Genomic DNA, 27,289 nt, shown 5'->3' with positions numbered 1-27,289 from the left:
ATGTTATGAGTGGGTAGCAGTTGCCCAGAGAGTGTTTGATAACAGAGATATCCTGGAAGAAATCCAGTCTAATAAGGCAATTCAAGTTTTGGCAGCAGCACCAGGACAGGGATCAAGAAACCCTCGGTAAAACCAGCATAATTTATTTGCAAATGGCAGTAGGAAACCTCTAGGACTAGATCAATGAGATTAGTTTAAGCAAAATGGGCACTGGGAAAAGGAATATCCAAGGAGGAGAAAGAGAAAACGATAGGTTAAGTAAGCATGTTAACCTACTGGAATCTGGATTTATATCTCTGGGTTCATATCTCCCTGTATCATATGGGAAGCTTGGGGCTCTGAAATCCACCTGTATTCAAATAAAAATTTAGCTCTGAACTTCACAAGAAATGAGGCAAAGAAAAAATTTACACAGTTCTGTCTGAAGCAGGATTAAAAGGACAGAATCTCCAATACCTACCACTCAAAACACATGAAGAGGCTAAAAGCACATTGAACAGCATGTTGGAGAAAATCAAGAATTATGGAATGTAAAAAAATGGTTTGAAGATATAAATCAGGAACTTCTGAGAGTTGAAAGTGATAACAAAATCCTCAAAATGAACCTGGAAAACATTCAAATTAATTCCAAGTACATCAACCTAGGTGAGGCAAAGCTGGGGAACACATTTCAGAGGCTGAAGGAGGAACAGGATGCCACTACTACTGACCTTGTTCAATGCAATTGAGGTAAGGAGGATATACTGATGCTGCATGTGCAAATACAGGTCCATTAAAAGGAGCTGGGCATGATTCAAGAATGTATTAGGCTGAAGTATAAGCAAATTATAAGATTTGAAGTGTGTGAACAGACATTCGAAGCAACAGAGAAAGAAATAAATGTGGTTAGTGCCATGTCATAGAAGAGGAGACCAAAAAAGTGAATAGAAAAATAGGCTCAAGTTATTGTTACTCAAACAACACACATAAACAGTTGACAGATCTGTCACAAAAATACGCTTAAGTGAAAAGCAAGAATAAGAAACTACAGCAGACTGCTGAGATACTCATCATAAATATCATGCAGAAGCATCATGCACCAATGGAAGAGGTGGGAAACAAATCCTCTCAATAACACCACAGAGAACTTTGAGGAGCTGCAGAGTAAGCAAAGGTGATATGAAAAAGCAGCAGTGAGACCGGAACTCTTCTCTGACACTGGCAGAACACTTTCTGGTTAGAGAGGATTTTGAGAAGGAGATTGGAATCATGAAAACAAGCTTTCATGAGAGAAAAGGAGGAGGATAAAATGGAAGAAGTCTCCAAGCTCTAGACTGTGGTTCAGAGTACTAACCAGAATTTAAAGCAACTAGAAACCCTGAGGCTCATGGAAGCAACTGAGCTGCTCAGATAGCTCAGCAGATGACTCTAAAACCAGTGAGATCTCCAGAGATACTAGTCATAAAGATTAAAGGAAGAAGCCAAAACAGTGGTAACAAGCTTGCAAATGTGGTGACTGAATTTATGAAAAATGCTTACAAGACTTCTGTCTCTTTATATCTGGTTATTGGGCACCTCTGTAAATTGCCCCTGTCACTGCCTAAAACTGTCCTGAAAACAATTGGGCCCTCAGCCTGACAAGCCTATGTTATGTATGTACAAAGTTGCCATCAGGTAAATGTTGGAAAACTGTAATATATGGAGAAGGCATTTATGCAACAAAACTCACCTGTTGATTTTTGGGAAGTAGATTTCACAGAGGTAAAGTCTGGAATGTATAGGCTTGGTATGTGTTAGTACTAGTGGCCAGACTGGGTTGAGTTCATAGTAGTTTGTAAAAAAATATGAGATATGGCTCTTCAGTAAGGGGTGTTGTGGAGTTGCTGGGTGGCATGGACACCAAGAACAGAGGAGAGGGGGGCCACTGAATAAGCTTCCAAAATGATTCCCATTAGTTATCCTGCAAAAAGAGGGGACCCATAGCTTCCAAGGCATCCTTCAGCTTCTGAGTAACATCAGTGCCTGCTATGTAATTGCTGAGGGAGTAAGACCCACTTGGAGTCCCCCTTGCATGGACAAGCTTATTGTGGATGGCTGAGGCAAAGCAACTATTTCTAATGATGGGGTGACTATTATGGAACTTCTTGATGTTGTCCATCCTGAAGCAAAAATTTTAGTGGACATTGCCAAATCCCCAGATGCCAAAGTTTGTGATGACACTACCTCTGTGACCCTACTGGCTGCAGAGTTTCTGTGCAGGAAGGTCTGCACCCTCAGATGATCATCCCAGCTTTCTGCACAGCCACACAGTTGGCAGTTAACAAGATCAAAGAAATTTCTGTGACTGAAAAGAAGGAAGATACAGTGGAACAGAGGAAGCTGCTAGAGAAGTATGCCATGACGGCTCTGAGCTCCAAGCTCATTTCCTAGCAGAAAGCTTTCTTCACCAAATCGTGGATGATTCTGTAATGATGCTTGATGAATTGCTACAGCTTAAAAAGATTGGGATCAAGAAGGTCCAGAATGGCACTCTAGAGGAATCTGAGCTAGTGGCTGGTGTTGCATTTAAGAAGACTTTCTCTTATGTTGGGTTTGAAATGCAACGTAACAAGTTCAAAAACCCCATGTTTTTCCTTTTAAATGTTGAGCTGGCGCTGAAAGCTGAGAAGGATAATGCTGAAATCAGAGTCCACACAGTGGAATTTTATGACAATTGTCGATGCCAAATGAACATTCTCTATGACAAATTAGAGAAGATTTACTAATCTGGAGCAAAAATTATTTTGTCTAAACACTGTTGGAGATGTGGCCAAAAGTATTTTGCTGATAGGGACATGTTCTGTGCAGTCTGTGTTCCTGAAGAGGATCTGAAGAGGACAATGATGGCCTGTGGAGGCTCAATCCAGACGACTGTGAATATTCTGAGTGCAGGTGTTTTGGGTCATTGCCAGGTGTTTGAAGAGTCACAGATTGGAGGGGAGAGGTACAATTTCTTCACTGGCTACCGCAAAGCCAAAACTTTCACCTTAATCCTCTGTGGTGGTGCTGAACAGTTTGTGGAGGAGACAGAGCAATCCCTTCATGATGCCATCATGATCATCAAAAGAGCTATCAAGAATGATTGAGTGGTTTCTGGTGTTGGGGCCATTGAGATGGAGCTTTCCTAGTATTTGTGAAATTACTCAAGGACTATTCCAAGAAAGCAGCAGCTGTTGATTGGGGCCTATGCCAAGGCTTTGGTGATTATCCCATGCCAGTTGAGTGACAATGCTGGTTTTGATGACACAAACATTCTCAACAAGCTGCAGCTTTGACATACCCAGGTGGAATGCGGTATGGGGTGGAGGTCAACAAAGAGGACATCACAGACAACTTCCCAGCCTTCGTGGGTGAGTCAGCAATGGAGTGGATCAATACCCGGACAGCAGCCTCTGAAGGTGCATATTTTATTGTCTGTCGATGAGACCATCAAGAATCCCCACCCCACTGTGGACACTACTCCAGGGGCTGTCCTGGGCAGGGGTCGTTTCCATTAAGAGGCATTGCTTCCTGGTTGGCAGACTGCTATATGTCTACTCACCCTCCCTGGCTTGAGGTATTGGTGTAAAAAGAAGTGATAGTAATTGGTCCACTCTACTCACTGGACGTTAAATAATATTGAATGCTTAGAATTTTTTTAAAAATATGAGACACAAAGTTAATGTGATATCACAATGGTTCTGTGTTTACTATGGGTTTCACTAGTTCACCATGGGCACGCAATAATATCCAACGGTGCTCCAATAATCAGTGAGGCCCGATAATCATCATTGCCCCATGGTCTGGTCTGCTAGAGAGGAGATGGCTACTGAATGTGGAAGTCATGCTGCTGGAAGAGGTGTGGTTCCAAACCCCAAGGTGAGCTGTTATAAACTGATTGGGTAGTGGGCAGTTTGGGAAATGATAGCTAAATATGGTTAGCAAGGACACCCTTTGGGGTGGGAGAGGGGTATAGCCTATATATAGGCAGCATATTCAAAGTAACAGAAAGCAGAGAAAGATGGGAAAGACCTGATAGGAAGGAAGTGGTGAGATACCAGGAGAGGAAAATTTCGGAGGAGAGGATGTTGAGAAAGAGCAGGAAGGGAGGGACAGCAACTGGCCACTGGGTCACAGCAGGACAAGCTTCCAGAGAGTGGAGTGGCCTTCACAGAAGAAGGAAGTGATGGAAGGAAAAAATAGGAAAGACTTGGAAGGAAGGCCAGGTCTGTAGCAAAAGAGGGAGGAAGGGAAAAGAAAAAGGCTTACTCTGTGAAGTTTGGAGTTTTGAAGAACATAATTTTGGGGACAGGTAGTTTGCAAACCAATTGACAAAGAGTGGGGCTGCCCGTTGGAGGTCTGAGGTTTTGTTGCCGAGACTGATCGTGGCTCTGGGTATCCAGTGCAGGACATGGTATTTACAGGCACATTTCTGGTGAAACGAAATTTGCTTATTGTCTTACTTGTTGTTGGGTCTTCATCCATCCCATGAAAGACAGAGAGGGACCAAGGAAAGGTAAGTGTGGCGCTCGTCAATTCCTCAGCCTCCCTCAGCCCAAGAGACAATCAGATCCACCGGGGAATGAAGTCAAGCAGGAGGAAACTCGTTTATTAACACAGAGCAGCCCTTTTTAAAGCAAAAAACAGCGGGCGGCATGGCAGGGGAGGAAGAGGAACCAATCACTGTCAAGGTCACACCATATCATGCACCTAAGCTTCCACGGGCTGGTTACGCACTGAACATAAAGCAGATTGGGCTCTCCCCACTCTACTCCCTCTCAGCACCATCTTTGCTGCCCATCTTTGCTCTGCAACTTGTACCTTGAAAGACTGTCTTGTCTTAATATATCATAAGTACCTGAGTTCAAAAAAGTATGTTTATATCCCAATGGCCATGAATTTTCCAAAATGTTATAAGGTCATACTAAGTTTTTGAAAAAATTATGGGATAGTGATATCACATTGGTAATGTGATGTCAAGGTATCATGTCATAACATTTTGATGGCACAATTAGTTGATAATGCCATAATTATGATGAAACCACAATAGGTTTGTGATGACACAATGATTTGGTAATGACACAATGACATTCTGGTTGTCAATTGTAATTAACTCACAAAGAATAAATTCACAAAGTGACTGTGATGTCTCCAAAGGCATTTGTCACAAATGTGATGAAGTTCTAACAACTATTCGATGTAACAATGTGACACAAGGTCATGATATCTGGCAGTGTGATGCCAGAATGACCATGATGTCACAGTGGATTTCTGATAGCCTATATCATACCTGAAATAGACTGAATACTGATGAGCTCACAATGCATGTAAGATATCACAATGGCGGCATGTCAAAAAATTTATGAAGGATATGTTTATGATGTCACAGTGGGTTAGTGATATCACCATGGCAATGTGACATCACGAAGGGATTGTGAGGTCACAGTGTTTATGAGGTGACATGGTTTTGGGATAACCCACATGCCACATTTGAAATAGAATAAAATCACAGAATAGTTATTTATATGTCTATGACATCACTGTGACAATGTAATGTAGTTTGGTAATGACACAATGAATTTATGGTGTCATAAAGAAAATGAGATGTCACACTGGTGAAGACGTCACAAAGGATCATGATGTTACATAGGCATATCTGATCTCAATTGTCAGTAGTTTTCAAGGAGGATATGGGTACACAAAGGGACTGTGATTGGGCAAAGGCCATGTGTTTCTTCAAAGGAGCTAAGATGTCATAATAGGATTGGGTGTCACAATGTGATTGTGATATCAAAATAGCAATATGGTTTCATGATTAGTTTGTGATATGTCATGGTGATGATATCAGAATAGGTTTGTGAAGTCACAATGGGTTTGTCCTATCACAATGACATATAGAATTTGAATTGCTAATCAATCAAGATGAGGATAGAAGTTCAAAGAAGGACCTTGAAGTCCTCAAAGGTGATTAATTTTCTTAAATATTATGTCACCATAGGTTTGTGAAAACACAATGGGACAGTGATATCAAAAAACCAAAGTGATGTCTCAATATCATGTCATAATGTTTTGTTGTCACGATTTGCTCTGGATGTCATAAATGGGATGAGGTCACAATAGCTTTGTGATGTCACAGTAGATTTGTGATGTCACATGCCACATCTCAATTGTTATTAAATCATAATCAATATATCTGTTCAACTGGGATTGTAATGACTCTAAAACCTGTGTTGTCCCAAATGTGATGTCCTAAACTGTATGTATGTGATGTTACAATGTGACCCAATGGTCATGACCTCTCACAATGTGATGTCTGTCCCAATGGACATATGTCACAGTGGATTTCTGATATCACTAGTCATACCTGAAATATTATGAGATTGAAAAGAGATTACCATATCAGAAAGGGTCTAAAATATCCCAATGGGAACATGTCACAAATGTAATAAGCAGAAAACAGGTATGTAATATCATCGTAGATTAGAAATACCACAATGGCAATGTAATATCACAATGATTATGAGGTCACCATAGTTTTGTGATATCAAAATACATGCTACATATGAAATAGAATGAAATCACAGAATAGGAATTCACAATGTGTATATGAGGTCACAATGACAACGTGATGTCCTAATGAAATATCGTTTTTGTGATTTCACAATGAACTGATGGTGTCATGACATTTTGATGTACACGGTGATGTCATAAAATGTTTGTGATGTTACAGTGGCATGTCTGAACTCAATTTTCATTAAAACAAGGATATGGTACACAAATAACTGTGATGTCACAGAGGCCACATGTTTCTTCAAAGGTCCTAATAGTTTTGGGAGGTCACAACATGATCATGATGTCACAGTGGCAATGTGATGTTAAAATTAGTTGGTGATGCCATACTGGTGATGTGCTTACAACATGTTTGTTATGTCATAGTGTGTTAGCAATGTCAGAGCAAGTTTGCAATATCACAATGACATGTTCAATTTCAATTGCTACTAATTCTAAATGAGGATATGAGTTCACAGAGGAGATGGAAGTCCCAAAGTGCAATTGTCTAACATGTCATGAAATCTTACTAGGTTTGTGAAAACATGATGGGTCAGTGATATAAAATGATAGTATGATCATGAAGCCACATCGGCCATGTTATGTTACAATGCATTGGTGATGTCACAATGATGATGGGTTCACATGCGTTGATACAGTCACAATGGGTTCATGATGTCACAATGAGTTTGTAATATCACAATGACGTGTTCAGTTTGGATTCCTACTAATTTACAATGAGTTCAAAGAAGGAGTTGAAAGTTCAAAATCCTATGAATTTTCTAAAATGTTAGGTGTTTATAATAGGTTTGTGAAAACAGTGGAACAGAGATATCACAATGGCAATGAATTGTCAAAATATCAGGTCATAAAAAGGTTTTGATATCACAATTAGTTGGTAATGCCATAAGGATGATGAGGTCACAATAGGTTAGTAATGTCACAATGGGTTGGTGATCTCACAATGGCATGCCAGATCTCAATTGTCATTCATTTATGATAAGTATATAAGTTCACAAAGGGACTGTGATGTCTCTAAAGCCATATTTTGCCACAAATGTGATGAAGTCCTAACAGGTTTTTGATGTCAGATGTGACAGTAAAGAATGACTGAGATGTCAGAAAAGCCATGTGTTTTTTCAAAGGTGTTAAGACAGCAGAATAGGTTGGGTTGTCACCATGTGATCGTGGTGTTAAAATGGCAATATGCTGTCACAGTGGTTTTGTGATGTCACCGTTGTGATGAGGTAATAATGGGTTTGTGATGTCACAAGTTTATAATATCATAATCATATTTCCTATCTCAGTTGTTACTTGCTCACAATGAGGATGCAAGTTCACAGAAGAAGCTTCAAATCCTAATGCATGAATTCCCTAAACTGTTACAAGACCATTCTAGTTTTATGAAAAGATAATGTGACAGTGATATCACAATTGCAATATAATGGCACAATATCACATGCTTAGGTCACAATTAGGTGGTGATACCATAATGGTAATGAAGCCATAATAGGTTTATGATTTCACAATGGGTTTGTTATGTTACAATGGCATTCCAGTTTAAATTGTCACTAATTCACAATAAGTACATAAGTTCACACAAGAAACGTGATGTCACCAAAGGTATGTCTTGTGAGAAAAGTGATGAAATCCTAATAGGTTTGTGATGTCACAATGTGAAACAATTGTTAAGACTTCTAGAAGTGTAATATCACAATGATCCTGAAATCACAGTAGATTTCTGATATCACATGTAGTACCTGAAATGTTCTGAGGTGGAAAACTGTCTCACAAAAGGCCTAAGATATCACAATGGCAGCATGTTTCATAATTTGTGAGTAGAAGGCAGGTTTGTGATACAGAACCAATCCAGATGCCCTTCAGTAGATAAATGGATCAAGAAAATGTGGTATATATTTACAATAGAATTCTATGCCCCATCAGAAATAATGAAACCACCCCCTTTGTTAGAAAATGGAAAGATGTCACAATTTGTTGGTGATGCTATAATTAGTGTTGACGTCCTAATAGGTGTGTGATGTAAAAGTGGTTTTGTGATGTCACGACATTCTGCATTTCAATAGTCATTAACTCACAATGAGTATATGAGTTCACAAATGACTGTGAAGCCTACAAGGCATGTGCTGTCACAAACGTTTTGAAGTCCTAAAATATCAGGCATGAGATGTCACCTTGGGTTAGTTATATCACAATGGCAAAGTGATGTCATGAAGAGATTGTGATGTCACTATTGGTTTATAATATCAACCTACATGCCATTTTGAAATAGCATGAAATCACAGAATAGGAATTATCAATGTGATTATGATGTCTCAATTATAAAGTGATCTCATAATGTTATGATGTCATTGTAGTTTTGTGATGTCACAATCACATTGTGACATCCCAAGCCCATTATGTCCTCTTAGCACATTTGAAAAAGCATATGGCTTTTTTGACATCACAGTAAATTTATGTGCCAAATTCAGTGAGACATCATTTTGTGGCATCAAAATATTATTATGATATGATATTGGAAATCCCATTTGCGTTATGATATCACAGTCCCATTATTTTTCCCAATCCTATTATGACCTCATAACATATTAGAAAATTCATGGCCTTTGGGACTTCAAGGTCCTTCTGAGAACTCATAGCCTCAGTGTGACCTATTAGCCATTGTTTTTAGACATGTAATTATGATATTACAAACTCTTTGTCACATTATTGGCACATTGTAACATCATATTCCATTTTGATATCACAATCATATTGGGACATCCCACAGCTCTTATGATCTCATAGGTCCTTTGAAAAAACACATGACCTTTATTACATCGCAGTCCCTTTCTGTTCACATATCCTCATTGTATTCTAATGGCAATGGAGATCCTAGATGCCATTGTAACACCACCAACCCTTTGTCACATCATCACCAGTGTGATGTTATATTGACTTTCTGACATGATCAGCTCATTGTGATATTATAAAAAGAGAATATCATAGCATTATGACATCACATGGTCATTGTGACATAATAGTCACATTGTGAATACCTATTCTATGATTTATTTCTATTTAAATTGTGGCATGTGAGTTGATATCATAAACACATTGGGACCTCATAACCACTGTGACATCAGAATCCCATTGTGACATCATTTTGCCATTATGCTATCATTAACTCACTCTACCATCACAATCCTGTCCTGTTCTCATAATGTTTTTTGTGTGTCGGTCATGGTGCTGGAAATGCTGGGCCTTGGTGCTGTCCCTCAGATCTTCAGCTCAAGGCTAGCATTCTACCACTTGACCAGAAGCACTACTTCCATTTTTTTGGTGGCTTATTGGAAATAATAATCTCCCAGACTTTCCTACCTATGCTGACTTTGAACCACAATCCTAAGAACTCAGCATCCTGACTAGCTAGGATTAGAGGCAGGAGCCACTGGTTGCTCCTAAGTTTTGTGACAAACCCCTTGTTACATCACAAACTATTGTGACATCAACAACAATATGGCATCACCAACTAATTGTGAGATCAAAATACTAATATTACATATTTTGTTATCATATTACCACTGTGATATCACAGTTCCATTGTGTTTTAACAAATGACCTTAGAAAATTGATGACTGAGAATTCAAGCTCCCTCTCTGAACTCATATCCTCTTTGTGTGCTAGTAGCAATTGAAATCAGATATGTGATTGTCATATGTAGAATTTGTGATACCACTATATGATGGTGACCTTGTAACTACAATGATATAAAAACCCATTGTGACATCACATTGCTTTTTTATATCATGTTACATTATGACATCCAACACTTATGTCCTCAGCACCCATGAAAGAACACAAGGCCTCTGTGACATCACAGTCCCTTTGTGTAACCACATTATCATTGTGAACTAATGACAGTTGAGATCAGATTTGCCATTTTAATATCACAAAATCTTAATGCCATTACTAGTGTGGCATCACATTGTCATTATAACACCATTAATTTTCTTTGATGACAACAGCAAAGCACAATTATATCATAGCATTATGACATTACATTGTCATTGTGCTATTGTAGATGTATCTTGAATGCCAATCTGTGATTTCATTCCTTTTTAAATGTAGCATGTGGATGGCAGAAACCCACTGGAATATCATAAACATTGTGAAATCATATTGCCATGGTAGTAATACTAATCCACTGTGATATCATAAACCTGTCCTATCCTCTTAACTTTTGTGGCATGCTGCTTTTGTGATAAGTTACCCCTTTTTTGAAGTTATAATCCGTTTTCAACCTCTTAATATTTCAAGTATAACATGTGATAATGGAAATCCACTGTGATACGATGACCATTGTGACATCAAACTGCCAGATATCATGATTATTGTGTCACTTTGTGAGATAACAAACCTGTTAGGACTTCGTCACCTTTGTGACAACACATGCCTGTGGAATCATCACAGTTCCTTTGTGAACTCATATATTCATTATGAGTTAATGAAAATTGATATCCCCATGCCATTGTAACATCTCCAACCCATTTTGATATCAAAAAGTTATTGTGAACTCAACACCAATTGTGTTAACAAAACATTATGACAATATGGCATTCTGACATCACATTTACATTGTGACATCATATTGCCATTGTGTTTTCAGAAACCTACTATATCATAATGTTTTAGAAAATGCATGTACATTGGGAATGGAAGTTCCTTTTGTGAACTTTTATCCTCATTGTGATCTAGTACCAATTGAAATTGTACATGTCATTGTTATTACAAACTCATTTTGACATGCCAAACATATTGTAGCATCATCAACTGTGACTTCACTTATCTATTAAGATATCACATTGCCATTGTGACATCAACATCAAAATATGACATACCAAACCTGTTATGAACTCTTAACACCTTTGAAAATAGCATTGCCTTTGTGACATCAGAGGCCCTTCATGTACCTGGTTAAACTCTTTATGAACTAATGGCAAATGAGATCCAGCATGCCATTGTGACATCATAAACATATTGTGATTTCATCACCAGCATGGCATCACCAACTAATGATGACACCATAAAATTATGCCACAATATTTTGGAATCACATTGCCATTAAATTTTCACAAAGCTATTATAATATAACATTTTAGGCAATTCATGATCTTTAGGACTTCAAGCTCCTTCTGTGAACTTGTATCCTCATTCTGAACAAATAGCAATTGAAATTGAACAGGTCATTGGGTTATTTCATATTCTTGTGATCTCACTGACCCATTCTGACCTCCCCACCACTCTGACATCACAAACCCATTGTGATATCATAATACTGTTGTGACAACTCGATCACATTCTGACATCCCAAAACAATCATTACTTCATTTCAACTTTGAAATAAAAAAACAATGGCTTTTGTGATATCACAGTGCCTTATATACGCCTATCCTCATTGTGACCAAAAGACAATTGAGATCTGACAGCCCATGTCAAACACTTTGTGACACCATCCCCAGTGAGACATCATATTGTATTTATGAAATGATCAGCATATTGTGATACACAAAACTGCCATAACATCATAATATTATGGCATCACTTTGTCATTATGATGTCATAGACTCATTATGAATACCTAATCTGTGATTTCATTTTATTTCAAATCTGGCATGGTTCTTGAAATCAGAAACCCATTGTGACCACATAACCATTGAGACATCAAACTGTCTTTGTGACAATACATTGCCATTGTGATATCACTAAGCCATTGTGACATCACAAGCCAATCCTGTCCTCAGAACTTTTGTGACATTCTGCTATTGTAACATCTTAGGACCTTTGTGAGCTCATAATCTTTTTGAACTCATAATATTTCAGGTATAATATTTGATATCAGAAATCCTCTGTGACCTCATGACCATGGTGACATAATAGTAACAAACATCATATATATGGTATTACATTGTGAATTCACAAACCTGTTATGATTTCATCTCTTTCTGACAACACATGACTGTAGACAACACAGTCCCTTTGTCAACTCATATACTGATGCTAATTTAATGACTAATGACAACTGGCATAATATTATGAATGACCAACAAAATTCATTGGATATCATCATCAGTATGGTCTCACCAAATAATTGTAAGATAAAAACAACATTATGACATGATGATGTAGTGACATCAGATTGCCATTGTGATATCACTGATATATTGTGCTTTTATAAACCTGGAAAGACCTCATAACATTTCAGAAAATTTATGGACTTGTGGCTTCAAGGTCCTTCTGTGAACTCATATAAATAATGTGAATTAGTAGCAATTGAATTTGGACATGTGTTTGTGATATTACAAACTCGTTGTGTCCCCAAAAACTTATTTGGACCTCATTATGACATCTGTGATATCACAGTCTTCTTCTGTATCCATATCCTCATTGTAATCTAATGACAATTGAGATCCGACCTGCCACTGTAACATCCCAAAAACTTTGTGACATCATGACCACTGTGACATTGCATTGTAGTTTTGATACCATCAGCTCCTTGTGACATCACAAAATGACAAGGACATCATAGAATTATGACATTCCATTATTAGTGATGCCTTAAACACATTGAGAATGCCTACTCTGAGATTTCATTCTATTTCAAATGTGGCATGTAGGTTGGTATCAGAAAGCAACTCTGACCTCATAAATGTCATCGTCAACTAATTTTGATATCAACATTTTATTATGACATGATATTGTGACATCACATTGCAAGTGTGATATCACTGTCCCATTTGGATTTCCAAAACCTATAATAACCATATAACATTTGAGAAAATTCATGTCCTTTTGGATTTCAAGTTCCTTCTGTGAACTCATATCCTCATTGTGAACTATTAGTAATTGAAATATATGTATGATGTAATATCAAAAATCCATTGTGACATCATGACCATTGTGACATCACAATGACAGATATGATCATTGTGTCCCATTGTGACATCACAAACCTGTGAGGACTTCATCACATTTGTGCAACACATGCCTTTTGAGACATCAAAGTCCCTATGGGAACTCATATACTCATTATGAATTAATGCCAACTGGGATCCCGCATGCCATTGTGACATCAACAACCAATAGTTACATTACAAACTTATTGTGACCTCATGACCAGGATGGCATCACCAAATAATTTAATCAATACATAGTATTGTGATATCACATTGCGCTCATGATATCAGAATCCCATTGTGTTTCTATAAGCCTGTTTTGACTTCATAACATTTTTGAAAATTCAAAGTCTAGCTAGGCACTGGTGGCTCATGCCTGTATTCTTGGCTACTCAGGAGGCTGAGATCTGATGATCACGGTTCAAAGCCAGTCTGGGCAGGAATATCCATGAAAGGCTTATCTCCAAGAAACCACCAGAAAACAAGAACTGGCACTGTAGCACAAGTAGTAGAGCACTATCCTTGATCTGAAGAGCTGAAGACAGTGGTTAGCCCCAAAGTTCAAGCTCAATGACCAACAAAAAAATTGAAAAGAAAATTCATAGTCTTTGGGACTTCAAGATTCTTTTGTGAAATTTTATCCTCATTGTGAGCTAGTAGCAATTGAAAATGGACATGTGCTTCTGATACTACAAACTCATTGTGATATCCCTAACCATTGTGACCTAATCTCCAAGGTGACATGAGAAACCCCTCCTGACATCACATTGCTGTTTGTGACATCATGATCACATTGTTACATCTCAAACCTATCATGACCTCTTAGCACCTTAGACAAACCAAGTCGCATTTTTGACATCACAGTCCCACTTCTGTCTGAAAACACAGACTTAAATAAAGGCTCTGAATCTCCAATACATGGAGTCAACATACACCAAGAGGTTCAAAGCACATTGAAGAGCACACTGGAGAAATTTAAGAGATAATTATCATACATGAAGATTAGGTTTCAAGACATGACACAGGAACATGTAAAAGTAAAAAGTGACCAAAATGTTCAAAATGAACCTAGAAACATTTAGTTTGAAGTGAAATCCAAGACCGACTAGCCTGGGTGAGCATGAGGAAAAGTTGGAGGGTGAAAGATGCACAGGATACCAATGCTACCATTCTTGCTGAATAACAAGCCAGCCCAGGAGAAGATCCCAATGCTGTATGTAGAAATCAAGGCCCATTAGAAGGATATAGACATGATACAAGAATATATTAGGCAGAAGTACACATAGATTATAAGCTTTGAAGTGTGTGAGCAGAAATTCAAAGCAACAGAGAAAGAACTGATAGTGCAGTTAGTGAAGCAAACACACAAGTGCCATGTCATAGAATAGGAGGCTAAAAAATTAAATAGAAAAATATCAGGCTCAAGAAAGAGATTGCTACTATTCAGAAAGAGATTAATGCCACACATACACTGATGGGGAATGACTGTGAAAGGGAAAGAGTATTAGGCAGAAAAATAGAAGATTTAAACAGTTGAAAGATCTGTCACAAAAATACACTGAAGTGAAAAACAAGAAAGAGAAGCTACTAGAGGAAAGGGACAAACAGAACAACAAGATCCTCACCATAATGTAAGCAGAAGCACTGGGCACCAATGGAACAAGTGGAGGAGGGAAACAAATCCACTCTATAACATCACTAAGAATTTAAGGAGGAGCTGCAGAGCAAGCAAACGTGCTGTGAGAATGAGCAGCAGTTGTACAATAAAGGAAGTGTCCTGTGACCCTTGCAGAACACATTTAGGTTAAGGAAGACTTTGAGAAGGAGACTGGGATCATGAAAGCCAGTAGGAGGATAAAATGGAAGAAGTCTCCAACCTGTAGACTGAGGTTCAGAGTACTAACCAGAATTTAAAGAAACTAGAGACCCTGAGGCTCATGACAACAACTGAGCTTATCAGGTAGCTCAGGAGACCATTCTAAAACCAGTGGGGTCTCTAGAGTTATTAGTCATTAAGTTAAGAAAGAAGCCAAGACAGTGGTAACAAGCTTGCAAATGTGGTGAATGAACTTGTGAAAAAATGGTTACAAGAGTCTCTCTGTTTATATCTAGTTATTGGGCATCCTGGTAAATTGTCCCATGTCACTGCATAAAACTATCTTGAAAACCAGTGGGCCACAGCCTGACAAGCTTATGTGATGTATATAGAAAGTTGTACTGGTAAATGCTAGAGAGCTTGAAGATATAATGAGGGTTTATGTGAGTAACCTCACTTGATGAATTTTGGGAAGTGGACATCACAGAGGAAAAGTTTTGGAATGTATGGTTCCAGGTATCTGTTAGTATTAGTGGACATTTTTCCAAGCTGTGCTGAGGCATTCCTGACAAAAACTGAAACCACTCAGGTAACAGCCAACAATTTATTCCTTGAAATATTTCCTCAATTTGGCTTAACAACAGCAATGGGGTCCTACAATAGGCAGGACTTCACAGTCCAGGTTACTAAATTTGCTAAGGTCCTTGGGATAAATTGGAAATTCTATTGTATTCATAGACCTCAGAGTTCATGACTAATAGAAATTTAAGGAAACTTTAAATTAATTACAGAGACTGGCCATGACTGGGTAAGCCTGCTACCGTTGGCTCTCTTTCATCAAGAATCATCCCATTTTTAAATAATAATTTATGGTAGATAACAGCCTTTGGCTCCTAAATTTAGGGAAGCTATAGTAACATAAATGTCTAACTACAATTTGTATAGTCCTTGCAAATTTTGCAACAAGTTCTTTTATGTCCCTCTACTTTGATAGCTAAGGTAGCCTGAGTAAAACTCCACCAACCCTTTCTTGCCTGAACAGCTTGTGTGGGTAAAATATATTGTGCTTCTGAATTTGGAACTCATGTGTCAAGTACCTTACTTGATTGTGTAACTAAACCACTGCCTATTAAATTTGCATGAGAACAGCATTGGATCCATCACTCTCAAGTGAAACGCAGTGGACCAATATCCAGAGAAGACTGCAATATGGACAGTTCAGAGACACTCAGGATTGTTAAGGATAACACTTACCATGTTTTAATTTTTGTAAGCTAGTGTGTTTCTATGGTTTCCTCCATGTTATCTGTTAAATTTGCATTTCAAGACAGTTCAATGTGGGGAGAGAAGAGATGCCTAGCTTTTGGTCCATAATGATTCAAATATTTGATTGGACATGAAAACCAGTGGAGATTGTAATAACAAGGGGGACCCAAAAATTGATGGGATCTGAGAATCAGCATTGCCCCTTGGCAAACACGTGTCAATGACAACGTGAAATCATAATACTATGAGGCTATTGTAATTTGATGAGGTCACAATTAGCAGAAGGTGTCATAAAAATACTGTGATGACACATTATAGATGATGGAACCAAGGGTTTGTGATGTTATAATTGAATGTCTGATCTAATTTGACATTAGCTCACAATAAGGATATGGGTACAAACAGGGACTGTGATGCCAGACAGGCCATGTGTTTTTACAAAGATGCTAAGAGTTCATGGGTTTTGGAATCTCACAATGTGATCTTGATATCAGAACAGCAATATAATATCACAATTAGTTTGTCATGTTACGATGGTCATGAGGAAACAATGGGTGTGTGATGTCACATTGAGTTTTAATATGGCAAACACATTGCAATTGCTACTAGTTCACAGTGAAAATACGAGGTCATAGGAGTTTAAAGTTCCAAAGACCATGAATTTTGTAAAATGTTATCAGGTCAAAATATGTTTGAGAAAACAATGGTATAGTGAAATCACAGTTGAAATATGATGTTACATCATGTCATAATAATATTTTGATTTCAAAATGAGTTGGTGATGACATACTGGTTATCAGGACATAATAAGTACATGATGTCATAATGGATAGGTGGTGTCACAGTCCCATGACAGATCTCAATTTTCATTAACTCACAATGAGTATATAAGTTCTCAATGTGACGTTGATGTATCAAAAGCCATGTTTTTTTCATAAATATGATGTAATATTTCCAGATTTATGATGTCAAAATATGATACAGTGGTCAGGTCTCTGTAGAGTATGTCACAGTGATTGGTATGTAACAGTGGATTTCTGATATCAGATATCATTCCTGACATATTATGAGGTGAAAAACAGACTATGAGCTCACAAAGAGCCTAAGATATCACTTTGGCAGCATTCATTGCCTTTGGGAATTCAAGTTCCTTCTGTGAATTCATATCATCATTGTGAACTAGTAGCTATTGAAAATGAACATGAGATTGTGATATTACAAACAGATTGTAAAGTCACAAACCCATTGTGAACTCACTACCACTTTGAAATGACAAATACACTGCACATCACATTGCCATTGAGACATCAGGACCACATTATGACATCCCAATCCTATGATGGCATTTTATTACCTGTATAAAAACATGTAGCCTTTGTGGCATCACAGTTACTCTTTGAACTGATATCCTCATTGTGAACTAATGACAGTTGAGATCAGACATGCCATTGTAACATCAAAAACTTTTTTGACATCATTACCAGTGTGACATCACATTGTCCTTTTCACACCATTTTGCTAGCTATATCCTTTTCCCTGCAGAAACTGCAATTTCATGCAATCCCATTTGTCCATTCTTAGATTTGTTATGTTTCTGTGACTTCATTAAGAAAATTTCAGCTTGTGCCAAGTAGCCCTAGAGTTTCTGCTATTCTTTCCTGTAATGTCATGCAATTCCATTTGTCCAAACTATCTTTGATTTGTTGCATTTCTGGGTCTTTATTAAGAAAATTCCGGCCAGTGCCTAGGAGCCCTAGTTGTTCTCCTTCCTGTAATGTTTCCAAAATGTCTGCTTTGACTTTGAGGTCTTTGATCCATTTACAGTTAATTCTGGTGCAGGGTGATATAGATGGATCAATCTTTATTTTTCTACGTAGTTTACCAATATTGCAAGCACTGTTTACTGAAGAGGATGCTTTTCTTCCATTTTTTTTCCTGTGTTATTGAGAATTAGGTGGCTCTAGGACTGTGGGTTTGTTTTATGGACCTTCAGTTTGACGACATTTGTCCTCAGGCCTGTTCTTGTGCCAGTACCAAGCTGTATTAATTACTATGGCTTTGAAGTAGAGTGTGAAGTTTATTTTTGATATTATCCCAGTAATTTTCTCTCTTCTAAGGATTATTTTTTGGTACTTTGGATCTTCTGTTCCATATAAGTTTTTGGATTCCTTCTTCTATTTCTTTTTAGAATGAGGTTGGGATATTGATGGGTATTGCATTGAAATTGTAGATAGACTTTGGCATTATTGACATTTTCAGAATATTAATCATACCAGGATCATGGTAGATATTTCCACTTCCACAGTTCTGCTTTAATTTCTTTTTCAGGTTTTATTTTATTTATTTATTTATTTTTTGGTCGGTCGTGGGGCTTGAACTCTGGGCCCGGGCGCTGTCCCTCAGCTCTTCAGCTCAAGGCGAGCGCTCTACCACTTGAGCTACAGCGACACTTCAGGTTTTCTGGTGGTTTATTGGAGATGGGAGTCTCATGGTCTCTCCTGCAAGGGCTGGCTTTGAACCTCGATCCTCAGATCTCAGCCTCCTGAGTAGCTAGGATTACAGGCGTGAGCCACCAGCGCCCAGCTATTCTTTTTCAGGTTTTAAAAGTTTTTATCATAGAGGTCTTTCACTTCTTTAAGTTAACCACTAGGTATTTTAGTTTTGTGGGGCTATTATAAAAGCACTTTATTTCCTGATTTCAGCCTTGTCTTTCTTGTTATTGGCATACAGAAAGCCATTCATTTTTTAGGTTAAATTTTATATCCACCTACTTTGCCAAAGTTACGGATCAGCTCCAGTAAATTGAAAGTGGAGTCCATAGAGTTCTCTCTATACAACATCATGTCATCTGCAAATAGAGGGGAGTTTTACTTCATCTTTCCTTTTGGATCTCCTTTCTTTGCATCTTGTCTTATTGCTCTAGCAAGGCACTCTAATTTTAAATTGAAGAGAAGTGGAGAGAGTGGACATCCTTGTCTCATTCCTCAATTTAGAAGAAATGGCTTTATCTTTGCACCATTAAGTATAATGCTGGCTGTAGGTTTGTCATACACAACCTTTATTATATTCAGGAATGTTTCATGGATTCCTAGATTTCCAAGACCTTTTTTAATAAATGGTAAATGCTTTTCTACTTCTATTGAGATAATCATGTGGTTCTTAGACTTGCTCTTGTTGCTATGATGAATTGTATGGATTGACTTGAAAATATTGAACCAGCTTTGCATCCCTGAAATGAATCCTGTTTGATCACGGTGTATCTTTTTTTCCTGTTTTTGAAGTTGATTGGTCCAAATATTTTTGAGAAATTTTGCATCGATGTTTATCAAAGGGAGTCATCTTTGATGAGTCCCTCCTTGGTTTTGGAATAAGGGTTATTACACTTTCAAAGAAAGTCTTTGTTAGTGAACTTTCACTATCAATTTCATTGAAGAACTGGAGAAGTATTGGGGTGAATTCTGCTTTGAATGCCTTGTAGATTCCAGATATAAATCCATCTGGTACTGGACTTTTCTTGGGTTGGAGGTCTCTTGTTGCTCTTTCTATTTTGATGCTTGATATGAATCTGTTAGTTGGTTTCAATCATCTTGGTTTAGTTTGGGCATGACAAAAATGGCTAGAAATTCATCCATTTCCTTCTGATTCTCGAACTTATCAGCATAAAGGTTTGAGAAGTATTTCCTTATAGTGTTCTGAACCTTGGTTTCCTCCTCCCCCTCCCCGCCCCGCCCCGTGGTGATGTTTCCATTTTCATTTGAGTTTTTTTGGGCCTGTTCTCTTTTTTTGTTATAACATTTGCTAAGAGTGTCAATTTTGTTATTTTATTTTTTTATTGAATCAACTATTTGATTTGTTGATTTTTCTCTGTTTATTTTGGAACCTAATTCATTTAATTCTGATTTAATCTTGATTAAATGTGTGTGTATTTATGTGTGTTTAAATGTGTGTGTGTGTGTGTGTGTGTGTGTGTGTCTGTGTCTGTGTCTACTGGATTGGGGTTTAGGTTATTGCTCTTTTTCAAGAAGGTTAGGTAGCTCATTAAATTTTTGGTTTCAGATATCTCCAATTTGTTTTAGTTGGAACTCAGAGCTATAACTTTCCTTTGCTGTGTCACAGAGAAGTTGGTAATTTGTGTGTTCATTTTTTTTAATATCATGAACATCTGAAGTTCTTTCCTAATGAATTCCAAGACCCACAGGCGGTTCAATTGTGTGTTGTTGTGCCTCCATGAGATACAGATTTCTTTGGTGGCTTTTTGTGTTGAATTCTACTTTCATTATGCAGGGGATAATTTCAATGTTTCTGAACTTGCACAAATGTACTTTTTGACCTAAAACGTGTTTATTTTGGAGAATGTTCCAGGTGCTTCTGAGAAGAGTGTATTCTGATGCTGCTGGGTGAAATATTCAGTAGATATCAAGCTTTCATGAGCTATTTAGTTGTGTAGGTGTGAGGTTTCTCGAGTTTTTTCCTGGGTTGATCTATCTAGCAAGGATAATGTTGTGTGAAAGTCCCCAACCCTTACTATCTTTGGATCTATGTTATATTTTAGGGGAAGTAATGTTTCTAGAATAAATATGTGTGCTCCGTTTTTGGTGAATAGATTTTAAAATTGTAATATCCTCCTGAATTTGAGATCTCTTAATTAGCATGTAATGATGTTCTTTATCTCTTCTCGGTAATTTTAATTTAAAGCCTACTTTATCCATTTCAATAGCAACTCTCACTGAGTTATGCGGACTGTTTGCTTGGTAGAAATTATTCCAAACTTTCAGGATGTATTTGGTTTTAGGGGACAAGCTCTGTTTCTTGAATGCAGAAGATAGAAGGATCTTCCTTTTTGAGCCAACAAGACAATCTATGTCCCTTAATTGAAGAGTAAAATCCATTAATATTGAGAGTAAAGACTAAGAAGTTTTCGACTTTTTCTGCCATGTTATCCATGTTTTGGGTGCTTTGCCAACAGGATTCTTCCTATAATTCTTGTGTTCTTTGTGTGGGGGCCATTGCTAGGCCTTAATTTTTCTCTTGTTGGTTTTTAATGTGTAAGGCATCTTTCACAATCTTTTGTAGAGTTGGTTTGGTAGGGATATATAGATTCATTTTTCTTTGCTGTGGAAGGTTTTTATTTGCATTGTTATTAAGAAAAGTTTAGATGGGTACAGTGTTTCTGGTTGATAGTTGTCTTTAGGGCATGACATACATCATCCCAGACTCTTCTGCTTTCATTGTTTCTGCTGAGAATTCTGAAGTTTTTTCTGGTAGGTTTCCCTTTATAAGTGATTGACTTTTTCTTCTGTCAGCATCAAGGATCCTTTCCTTGTTTTCAATTGTTCTTTTCTTGGGATTACAATGTGATGGTGGAATATCCTGCTCTGCTTTGATCTCTTTGGGGGGATAATTGCTTCCAGTATCTCAATTGCCCTACCTTGTTGCATGTTTGGGAAGTTCTCTGCTAGGATCCTGTTAAATTTCCCAGGCTTTTCACTTCTGTCTCTTGTCCCTCTTCCATACCACTGAGCTTTAAATTAGGATTTCTGATAGTTTCTTCTAAAAGTTGAATAGATCTATTTTTTTTTTTTTTAATGTTGTGGGGCTTGAACTCTGGGCCTGGGCACTGTCCCTCGGTGCTCCAGCTCAAAGTGTGTGCTCTACCTCTTGAGCCACAGAGCCACTTCCAGATCTATCTTATTTCTTCGATTTGTCTTGAATAATTGTCTGTTCTTTCTCTAATGTTTAGGCTGTGTTTAAACACAGAGATTCGATCTTCTTTATGGTCTAACCTACTGTCAAGACTTCTACATTTTTTTCTTTCTGTTGGTCTAATTGGTCAGATTTGATGGCTTCAAATTCTTTGTTGGAGCTTTGTTTTAGGTATTCTATAGACTTCTTTAACTCCTCAATTTCTTTTCATAGTTAATTCTCAAATCCCTTAGTTAATTGGCTATAGTTTTTTTGGACTCCCTTTCCTTCATGTGGGTATCAATCAGTATTCCATTTGTGGCCTCCATGCATTCCTGCAGCTTTCTGTCTGTGTGTTCCATGATTGTCTCTATTAATCTTTTTTTTTCTCATCTCACTCAGGCAATTCCTCTATTAATCTTTGATTGGACTTCTAATGCTCATTAAATTCTTGAATTAATCTTTGGTTAGTCTCATCATGCTCATGCATATCCCTATCATGCTTATACCGAGTTCTTTGCAGGCTTTCTATCTTCACACAGCAAATTTACCAGAAATATTTCTAGAGCATTTTGGGAACTCTCCTCTGGATTATTCATTAACTGTCCTTTTGCCTGTTTACCATGTGTGGGAGTTGTCATTTTACTTGTGTTTCTCTGGCTCATTCTGCCCATTCAGTACTAGAGCACTATTTTAAGTCAAGCATAATCCAGAACCCTCTATTTGCACAGATTGATGCAATCAAAATGGAAACAGAGATAATCTAGTTCCACAGATACAACCTAGTTAAAAAACAAATGACTAGGGAACCATGGACTAAGAAAATAAAAGCAGAGTCATCAGACCGGAAACTTAGATTTAGAGATAATTGTGAGGAGAAAATAAGTTAGAGGTATGTGGGAAGGGAAAGGTAGTGAAGGAATAGCCATGTACTAGATGCTCTCCCCTACCTAGTCGCCAGGTATCAAAAGTAGACAACATTTCTGCCAACTTCACTACAGACAGGAAAGCAGGAGATATAAACTAGCCATTTTAGCCAGTATATCCAATATTTAATTTCCTGCCCCAAATTCTTCCACTTGCCTTTTGCTCTCTAGTATTTGGTTTTTGGCTGGTCCTTTCCTGCCTCATGAGACTTCACCCAGAATTCATTCAAGGACTACTACCAAAGACAGCTGTTGCCTTCTCCTAGAGGGGACCACATTTCAGCATTTTACCCCTTATGTCGATGCCTCTAGCCAGCAGGTACTAGCCAGAGAGAATCTGCACTTTTTCATAATTATCAAAAGGCTGGAATGTAAGGTGTGCCCAAGGCCATGAAGTCCCTGTGCAGACACCTCCCTACCTCTTAGCTAAATTTCTTTCCATTATCTGTTACTAAGCAGTCCACCTTTAGGTCACATCCTGGGTCACCCTGGCTTATGCATCCCATCTGTCCATAAGAGTGTCCCAGTCCCTGAGTTCATATCCAGCTCCAGTGTGGCCACAACTTTTTGCCACCTGGTACCACCTCTTCCTTTACTTGGCCTAGATAACTCCTGGTCCATGAGTAGGTCTCTCTTTTCTGCCTAGGCTCTCCAACATGCAGGGTGGGGGCAACAGTTTGCTATTTTCCCTGACTAGCACATTTTCTTCATCAGGTACCTAAAGAAACCTAGCTACATATATACCTTAAAATCACAAATCCATTGTGTTCTCAACATTGCTGTGACATCACAAACCCATTGTGACACCACATTCCTATTGTTACATCATGATCATATTTTGACATGTCTTTGTGATACATTTATGTATTCATATCCTCCTTGTGAAATAAAGAAAATTGGAACAGACATACCATTGTAACATCACAAACCCTTCCTGATGTAATCATCAGTATGACAGCATGTTGTCACTATGACACCATCAGCTCATAATGACATCACCAAACTACAATTACATAATATAATATTACATTGTCATTGTGATGCAGACACATTGTGAATGCCTATTCTGTGATGTTACTCTTTTTCACATGTTTCATCTGCGTTGATATCAGAATCCAATTGTGGCCTCATAACCATTATGACTTCACAATCACTTTATGACATCACATTGTCATTGTGAAATCACTGTCCCATTGTATTTCACAAACCTATTGTGACTTCATATCATTTTATAAAATTCATGGCCTTTGGGACATCATGCTCCTTCTGTCAACTCATATCATTATTGTGTACTAGTAACAATTGAAATTGAACATGTGATTTCTATATTTCAAAATCACTGTGACATAATGAACCTATTTTGACCTCATAACCACTGTGACATCTTAAACGCGTGAAAACACATTGCCTTTGTTACATTGCATTCACATTCTAATACTCCGAACATAGTATGAACTCTGCACTTTTGAAAATGAGTATGGCCTTTTTGACATCATTGTCCCTTTGTGAACTAATGTCAATTGAGACCAGACATGCCATTTTAACATCAAAAGGTTTTTGTGACATTATTACCAGTGTGGCATCACACTCATTTTGACACAATCAGCTCATTGTGATATCACAAAGTTAAAATGACATCATAGAATTATGATAGTACATTGTCATTATGATATCATAGACACATTATGAATGCTTAATGTGTGATTTCATTCTATTTCAAAGGTGGCATTTTGGATGATATCTGAAAACTATTATATCCTCATAATGATAGTGACATCACATTTCTAAGGTGATATTACTCATACAATGTGACACCACAAACCTGTCTTGTCCTCTTAAATTTTGTGACATGCTGCCATTTTGATACCTTAGATCTCTGTGAGATCATAATCTCTTTTGGAATTTATAATATTTCTGGAATGATATGTGACACTGAAAAAACAACTGACTGTCAAGGAGAAAAGATCAATCACCTCCAAAGAGAATTGAATTAGAATATCCTCAGATTTCTCAGCAGAGACAATTAAAGCAAGAATAGCCTGGAATGATGTAGCCTATGCTCTAAAGACAAACAACTATCAACCACGAATACTGTACCCAGCTAAATTCTCTTTCATATCTGAAGGTCAAATAAAAACCTTCCATAGCAAAGAAAATCTGAAACAATATTATCGCCAACGAACCAGCCCTATAAAAGACGTTCTATTCAGAGAAAACCAACAAGACCAGAATAAAGGCCAAGAAACAGCACCCAAATGGAGAATCCAAGAACCATTGGAAGAACCCAGTTGTCACAGCCCCAAGAAGGTTGATAACATGACAGGAACTACCAAAAACCTTTCAGTCCTAACCCTCAACATTATGGAACTTAACTCTCCAATTAAGCGAAACAGAGTATCAAGTTGGATTAAAAAGCAGGATCCTTCTATATGGTGCCTTCAGGAGTCACACTTTGCCCATAAAAACAAATACATTTTGAAAGTGAAAGGCTGGCAAACAACCCCCCTCCCCCCAAAAGAGGTGTGAGTTCAAATCCTAATAGATAAAATATAATTTAAATAAGAAGAATTTAATTTAAATAGAATTAAAATTAATGAGAAGAGATAAAGAAGGTCGCTACATACTAATTGAGGGATGTCTTCTTCATTAGGATATTAAAATTCTAAATATATATTTGCCAATCAATGGAGCACCCAAATTTATCCGTGAAACCCTAATTTCCATCAAATCTCACATAGAACTAAAGACATTAATTGTTGAGGACTTTAACACACCACTCTCCCCACTAGATAGGTCAACTCGGCAAAAACTCAACAGAGAAACCACAGATATAAACAACTGCATAGATCAACTAGGATTAACAGACATCTACTGAATATTTCTCTCAGAAGCATCAGAATACACGTTTTTCTTAGCAGCACATGGAACATTTTCCAAAATAGACCACATTTAAGTTACAAACTTGTCCAAATTCAGAAACATTGAAGTTATACCTTGCATTCTCTCAGACTGCAAGGGAATAAAATTAGTACTCAACACCAAAAAGCACCAAAGAAAGTCCTGTAACACATGGAGGCTGAACAACACACTCTTGAATCACCAGTTTATCATGAAAGAGATCAGAAATGAAATTCAAATGTTCATGATATTCAACAAAAATGAACACACAAATTACCAGTTCCTCTGGGAAATAGAAAAGGCAATACTTAGAGGCAAGTTTATAGCTTTGAGTTCCTACATCAATAAATTGGAGAGATCAGAAAACAACAATTTAAGGAGACATCTAAACCTCTTTGAAAAAGAACAAGATAAACCCCAATCCAATATGTGGAAAGAATTAAAATTTAATCAGAATTATATGAATTAGAATGCAAAATAAACACAGAAAAAATCAACAAAAGAGTTGATTCTTCATATGCATTTTGACATCCCAATCCTTTTGTGGCATCATATTGCCATTGTGATATAACTAACCCACAGTGACATCACAACCTCTCTTTCCTCATAACTATTATGTCATGCTGCTATTGTGATATCTTGGGCCATTTGTGAACTCAAAATCTCCTTTAAACCTCATATTATTTAAAGTATGACATGTGATATCAGAAATCCACTGGAATTTCATAACAATTGTGACATAAAACTGCCAGAGGTCATGACCAACATGTCACATTGTGACATTACAATGCTGTAGGGACTTCATCACATTTTTGACAACACATGCTTTGGAGACATCACAGTCTCATTTTGAAATCATATATTCATTGTGAGTTAATGACAATTGAGATATGGCATGCCATGGTGACATCAACAAACAATTGGGACATCAAAATCCTATTGTGACATCATCACCAGTATAGAATAACCAAATAATTGTGACAACAAAACCTTCTTACAACATGATATTGTAACATTACATTGCCAATGTAATATCAGTGTCCCAATGTGTTTTCAAAAAACTAGTATGACCTTATAACATTTTAGGAAATTCATGGGCTTTAGGACATCAAGCTCTTTCTATGAAATCTTATCCTTATTCTGAACTGGTAGCCATTCAAATTTCATATGGCATTTTGTTATTACAAACCAGTTGAGATATC

The 27,289-nt window shown here is 37.5% G+C and overlaps 1 pseudogene; it reads left to right on the top strand.

Annotated features, from left to right (window-relative positions):
- The first annotated feature begins 2,035 nt into the window (after nucleotides 1-2,035).
- Nucleotides 2,036-3,597, top strand: LOC122127987 (annotated as a pseudogene).
- Nucleotides 3,598-27,289: the final 23,692 nt, after the last annotated feature.

This window comes from Dipodomys spectabilis, unplaced genomic scaffold, assembly GCF_019054845.1.
Source record: "Dipodomys spectabilis isolate Male_0828 unplaced genomic scaffold, ASM1905484v1 ptg000319l, whole genome shotgun sequence".
NCBI lineage: Eukaryota > Metazoa > Chordata > Mammalia > Rodentia > Heteromyidae > Dipodomys > Dipodomys spectabilis.
The sequence above is the reverse complement of the archived record's forward strand: the minus strand, read 5'-3'. Positions and strand labels throughout refer to the sequence as shown.